This window comes from Canis lupus, chromosome 15, assembly GCF_048164855.1.
Source record: "Canis lupus baileyi chromosome 15, mCanLup2.hap1, whole genome shotgun sequence".
NCBI lineage: Eukaryota > Metazoa > Chordata > Mammalia > Carnivora > Canidae > Canis > Canis lupus.
In genome coordinates, this window is record NC_132852.1 from 51,058,332 (window position 1) to 51,065,715 (window position 7,384).

A 7,384-nucleotide genomic window follows, 5' to 3' on the forward strand; every position below is an offset into this window, starting at 1 on the left:
GAAAAGTAAAGAGGAAAAAGAAAAAAAGGGGGAACTGGAAGATTGCAGTGGTGAGGAATTTGTAGTGGAAGGAGAATGAAGTCTACCTGAGGGGTCCTAGAGGGTGATCCTCTTGGTATGTTAAAAGATGCTCAATCCAAAATTTATATAAACCAGCAATACTTGTAGAAAGCCCCACCATTGACCACCAAAACATAAACAAGATAAAGGAGGAGGGCAGAATGGGAATGAAGAGAGAATATAATCTCACAGAATGAACGAGCATGGTATACCACTTGGTTCTGGGTGCATGCTGGTCATGTTTTAGAAGGTATTAATTTCTGCCATTGTAGAACAAAATGAGGCAGAGAAAACAAAAAACACAAAACAAAAATCCATATCTCCTCAAATTAAATTGAGTATGTTGAAGGGAATCCAGAAGTGGAAAATATATGTAAGACCTGTAATTGTAGAAATATGAATGTCAAAAAGGAAGAAACTTAAAGATGAAGAGGTGGTAAAATATTGTAGTTAAGGTGGGAAAAGAGAAAAAAATATTGGAAATTTTTAGTCTGATATAAAAATGAGTTGTACTGGAAAAAGGAAAAACAAATTTTAAAAAGGGGGGGGGGCGCCTCTACTTCTGTATACTATATTCCCTCTATTTTCCCTTGGTCCTGGAGCTTTCCAGTGCTGCTCAGTCAAGAACTTGCTCTTCTCCTGTCCTTTCAGCTGGTCTTCTCAGGGAGGGGCTGCTGTGCTGACTCTCAGGTGTGTGCACCTGGGGGAGCTGCCCTGCCACGTGCTGGGTGCCAGGCTCTGTGGGAGCTGTTCACCCCATGAGGCCCCTGTTCCTGGGGGCCCTGCCTCTCCCAGGCACATGGTGACACCAGGAGGAACAACTACTCCGGCGGCAGCCAGGTCTCCAGCCCTGGAGTCAGCTCCTGCAGTAACCACCTGCACTCTCCCAGTCCACACTGTCCTGGATGCTCCTAGGGTGAGGGGTGCTGATCAGCACAGCTGGGGGCACCTGGCAGGAGTGTCCTCACTGTCCTGTGCCCCCTCCACCTCCGCCTCTCCCGGGGTGAGTGCAGGATCCTGGGTTGTGTCCCCCGGTACCCTGGGCTGCTGGAATCCCGCTCCCAGGCCCGGGCTCCTGAAGGCAGCAGGGCGCAGCCCCCTCCACCTGGAGCCCCCGCCTGACCCCCCAGCTTCTTCCCGAGGCCCCACCTGGTGCGCTCCAGCCCTTTACCAGCATCGGCCCACAGTGTGCGGTTCGCTCTCCCCTGGGCACCCCTCCTATAACAGTGACCCCGGGAGACTGGGGGCTCCACTGCGATCCTGTCCGAGTTCCCTGCTGAGCACCTTTCCCTCCAGGAAGAATCCAGTGCGGATTTTTTAAAGTCCCTGCGTCTCCGAGGCTGGGCTTTCCTGTCCTGGAGGCTCCCGCCTTGGCCTTAGCCCACCTCCTGGGGCGAGGGGGGCGGGGGGGGGGTGGTTAGCTCCCCCACTTGATTCTTTTTTATTTTATTTTTTCATCCTTCCTACCTTGTTAGAAGCAAAACCCTACTCTCTGTAGTGTCCAGCTGTTCTCTTTAAATCTCAGGTCAGATTTGCAAGTGTTCAGGAGGTTTGGAAGTTATCTGGGTAAGTTGGTGGGGCCGGATGAGGTGAGGCCCCTACTCCTCTGCCCCTGCCGGCCCCAAGAGGCATAAGAACTTTGAAGAGGGGTTCTTTGAATTCATTCTGTTATGTGTATTTGTTAAATTGCTGCTCTTGATGTTCTGATCCAGTTAAAAACCATTAGTGACCCTCTTTCTAGTTAAAGGAAACATTCAGGTTCAGGATATACATCAGCAAAATATCTACTGATTCCCTATAGACATCTGTACTGATATACCTGTAGAAGAAGCACAACTTTGGTAGTTCAAGCAGCTGCTTCCATAAAATATGTTAGAGAAAATAAGCATAATAAGGACAGTTGGTTGGCCATTTCCATTATTAGTTGAATAACATGAGGAATGAAAATCCCTAATCTCAGGTTCTAGTTAGGGGCCAGAATGATTTTATTGCTTAGCTAACAAAAATCCCTTACTTTCTGTAGCTTTAAGGTGTCGAATTCTGAAAGCCAAACTTGATGTTTAATCCTAAAAGTAATTGTAACACAAACTGAATTCCCAATCTCCTCTGGATTCCTATGTTAAAGTTAGGCTATTATATGGGAAGGAGGGTTCTCCTACAGGTAGATTCTGATAAAGCTGGGAGTCTCTCCCTGTGTTTTGCCAAGTATCCTTTACTCATTAAAGAAGCCACTCATGTCCAGTCAAGGGAGCTGGTCTCCTCATTCCTGAAGAAACTGCAATGACCTACTTTGATGTAATCAGAAGAATTTCATAATTTCACAAGTTCAGGGACTTACAACCCTCCTTAGGAACTGCCCTGACCATGTCTCATTGTTTCTAGTCCTTTAAATGGACTCAAATAGTGGCCAGAGTATAAAGTACAAAGTGTAACCTTTAAAAAGGTCTAATACAACAACAACAAAAAAATTATAGATATTTTCAATTAGGATTTTACTGTTGGATTGAGTCTAATATATTGCTTTCAGTGAATTAAGACACAATTTTGTATTTAAAACATTGGCATGGGTGATTGGAAGGTGTCCTAATAGTTTGCTTGCTTTGTTGACTAAAATCTGGACCCAAGGGGTGCCTGGGCAACTCAGTTGGTTAATTAAGCCTTCGGCTCAGGTCATAATCCCAGAGTCCCAGGATTGGGCCGCATGTCAGGCTCCCAGCTGAGCAAAGCATGTCTGCTTCTCTGTCTCTCTGTCCCTTTCCCTGCTCTTTCACTCTCTCTTAAATAAATAAAATCTTAAAAACTAAAGAAAAACCTTGGATCCGAAATAAGATGAAATGCCAGACTGCTTGGTAGGCTGTTAAAAAAATGAGGGGATGTGGTTTTCAAAGGTTTAGGAAGATGAGAGTGCTACTATAGAGTAAGGCTTGCCCATCTACTCCCTAAGTGTATCCTCCAAGAGCGTTCAGAGGACACTCCCCTCACTGGAGGTGACATCTCATGGTGGCTCTTCTCTAGAGGTCAGCAGTAGTGAAAATTACCGCTGTCAGCTGGCCTGTCTGATTTCAGTGATGACAATGATGGGATTCCATGGTGGCACTACTCACCAAAGGTAAAAAATGTATGAATACTGAAATGAGAGGCAGGGCCAAAATCAGTACTGGGAATGATCTCACTGGCAGAAGTCTTTGGTATTATCTAATAGATCCTGCTATCTCTAAAACTGAATTTGTGTAGGTAGAAAGCTCTCAGATTGGTGAACAGAGGACTGGATAAAATCATGGCAGTTACCAAATGGAACAGAAACTGTAACAGAACCAAGACTGTAAAGGCACCATTCCCAGCTACCTCAGGTTAGGAAGGACCTCTCCTAGTAGTGATGTTCTGGGGACCCAAACAACGTGTAATTGTAATTAAAAAGCAGTTGCAGAAGGGAGATATTAGTGATAAAGCAAAACCCCATATTGGTGGAAGAGCAATTTGTCCTCTCTGGAGGACAAATCGTATCTCAAGGTTATGATTTGGGGCTGCAAATATTACTTATCATGCTGAGCCTGTGAGATCAGGAATTTTCCTGAGCATTGAGCACATGTTGGAGGTCCTGCTGATGCGATTATGGACAATGCAAACAGAATATTGAGCAAACTAGAGGATATTAAGAATGGTGGAAGAGAAAGGACATATCTAACTTTACAATCATTGTGGAGCACTAGACTCTGAGACCAGCTGATTTTGAGGTTTTCAAAACTGCCAGTAAATAAACATTTTCCAGTTGTAGTCTTGGTGAGAACTAGCTCTAATGAGATTTTCCTAAATCCTGATAAACCTTGGGATTTTTCATGTCCAATAAATCTTCTATAACTCCTTTAATATAACTAGATGAGTAGTGATTTAAAATTCATCAGAGAGGCCTTTAGGATTTTTCAGTATTGAGTATGTATTAAGATCTGATTTCCATTCACAATTATGGGATACTTTGATATAGCACAAAATGTATCAAGTGTGTAGTTATTTTTTTCAAGTGTGTAGTTATTATGCAGAAATTAATCTCTTGTGGCTGTTATGGACTGCGTGCTTGTACCCCCCACTCCTGAAATGCATATGTTGAAACCCTGATCTCCAGTGGAATGGCATTAAGAGGTGAGGCCTTTGGGAGATAGTTAGGTTCCAATGGGCTCATAAGGGTGGATGGAATTAGTAGCCCCCTAGAACTAGAAGAGAAGGAAAGTAGAGTCCTGCCCCCCCCCCCCACACACACACTCTCTCATGTGAGGAGCAAAAACATAACTGACTGAAATCTAGGAAGAGGACTCTCACCAGACACTAAATTCACCAGCACCTTGAATTTAGACTTCTCAGGCTACGGTACTGTACAAAATAAGTGTTTGTTGTTTAAGCCACTTAGTCGGTGGTAATTTGTAGTAATTTGTCATAGCTGCCGCTGCTAAGACACCAGCATAGGTCTTTATTCTGTTCGAATATTTATTTTTAAAAATAGTAACTTAAATGAAAAATGGAAGATAGGATAGTTAAATTTGAGTTCCTGGATAGGAAAAACATGTGAGGGATTTTGCTGGAAAACTCAGAGAGCCAATTCACATTGTTGTGGACTCTCTCCAGTTAATCAAGACACTGATAGAAAGACCACATCTCTTACATATTTTCTACATTGCCAAGATATTTTATTCATTACCAATACCTACTATGCTTAGTGTATATTGGAATATCACTAAAAATGAGCCCCTTATGCAACAAGATGACAGAAAGAAAATAAATATCTCTCTGTTGCATGTTATCCATCTCTCCCTACTAAAGTTTCTTTCTCAAATTGACATTTTAGGTAGCCAGAACATGGTCAGACACTTTGATAATGACACAGTCTGTACCCACTTTTTCTATGAGCCTTTATGCAGCTCATATAAATACTGTAAGATGTGTCATTCCAGTCTCAAAGATTTTTCTTGATATATAAGAACTCTCCCTACTTGTCATCTTGAAGTCTCTCTTTTCTCCACTCTCATAAAATGTGAGGAGAGGCTTCTTCCCGAAGGTTATTAAAGTTTATTTTGTAGTCCACTGGTTGGGAATGAGATTTCCTGGTGATTTAATTTTGATGTGTTTCCTAACTTGGGTTTAATTCTTTTCATCCCAATAGATGTCAAAGTAAAGAGGTACATGCTAACTATGAATATGTGTTACACCACTATGAAGTTGATGATATTTTAAGTAATTTAATACGGGCATTTTCTACTCTCGTAATTTTAATGACCCATCTCAACCACAGAAATTTCAAAACAGTTGTCTGAAATAGAACTATCACTTGGAAAAGGCAAGCTGTGCACTAGAAATAATCCCATGGGGCAGCATCACAGTGACTACTATTTCATGGTTCAAGGGCTGACCCCAACTGACTCAGAGATTGAGTTATTAGCATACTAATAACGGATACATATGGCAGGCTGAACTCAAATTAACCATGTTATAGAGCTGAAATATAAAATCTTGACCTCCATCACTAATTATAGTGATGAAAATAACTATATCTCAGGCTGCAATACTCACGTTGACATGGCATTGGTTTTCTTCCTATATGTAGACCTACATTGGGTATGGATATTTTCTCAGTGAGATCAGTCCTGTCCAGTCAGTGGGGTTGGATGTGGTTGGTAGGTGTTTTTGCTTAATGTTTCTCCCTTCCCTGCGCATGCTCATACTGCAGTGTGGCTACTACAACTCTCCAGATCATCTTCTCTCACCTCCCCCACTACCCCAGACTCCTCCTTCTGATCAGCGTACCCTGGTGGGTGACATCAGTCTCATACCCCTCAATTCCTTGAACCTGTAGCCAGTCTTTTTAAACTGCCTTTGTGTGCGACCAATTAAAATGCTAACTTTGTAGCTTCGCTTGCAGAAGGTGAGCCATTTTTTTAAAAAATACATTCTGAAATTCTCGGAGACTGCCTCTCTGTAGGCTCCAAATGCTAATAATAGGTAAAAATAATTTTACATAATTGATTAGAAATTGAAATATGGTAACTTAAAGTCTGAAAAGATAAACTTAATTAGGAATTATGAAGCAAAGTTCATGAAAATTAGCCATTAAGGAAGCTGAGTTCAAGGTAGCTGTCAGGAAAAAAAAAAATCTCCATGATTCTTGGGGAAAATGTGGCTTCTTTTTAGGAACCACACATTTAGTAGCAAAACTAGACAAAAGATAGTAGAGTATAAAACATGAGAAACCCATATTAAAGCAACTTTCCCATCCTAGTCTTAATTTCTAATGAGAAAAATAATGACATCTCAAGCCAGAGTAATCACTTTGGCATGGAATTAATTTTTCTCTAGAGATTAATATCTATTTCTTCAGACTAAACTAACTTTATCCATCACATAGACAGTAGCTGTGGGCTCCTTAAAGTCTGATGGATTATGGACCAGCAGAGCCCAGGGGATGGTCCAGAATCCTATTTCAAAGAAGAAATATTCCTGCTAAGTGCAAGAATCCTAGCCTGGAAAGTGGACATTAAAAAAAGCAAAAGTAGGCATTGGTAGGAAGAGCAAAGAATATAACCATTCACATATTCCATTTAATGTTTAATGGAATTCTCATTTTTTTCTCAGATGCTCTAATGTCCTCTAGACTTACATACCAACATAGCCAAGTACAGCAGCATGAGGGTAAGTAATCTTCAACAGTCCTGAAATTCACACTATCTAGATTTTTATTTATTTATTTACTTTTTAATTGCTTAGTTAGATACCTTTCTCTTCATTTCTTTTTTTTCCCAATTTTACCACCAGAAGGCCTAATCTCAAGAGTTGGAATACTATCACGTATCTTGAGAAATCTGAGAGAGAAGTACTCAAGAGTATAAAAGAACCAAAAATTTATAAGGTATCAGTTGGTGTAAAGGTTATGAAAACTTCTGAATCTTCTTTCCCTCCATGTTATAAAGATTAACTTTCTTTGATTTTTAAAAATTATTGTTTTGAGTCAAAGGAACTTTAGATCTCAGATAGTTTGTCTCTCTTAAGCAACTGCCATCTACAACAGATAAAGATGCATGGAAGATAAGTTTATTTTCTATTTTTTCCATATGTATAGTATGAAATAGTCTAAAATAGACAAAATAATCTAAAATAATCAAGTCTACAAATAATCAAGTTTGTATTAATTTCTTAAGAAAGTTCAGAAGTTTGACAACACCAAGCATTAACAAAAACAAAGAGTAATGGAAACTTGATACTCTACCAGTGCAGATGTAAATTTTGGAAAGCGAATCTGCAAGAATTTAGTTGCTTCAGCATCCCAAGGGCCTGCCTTGTA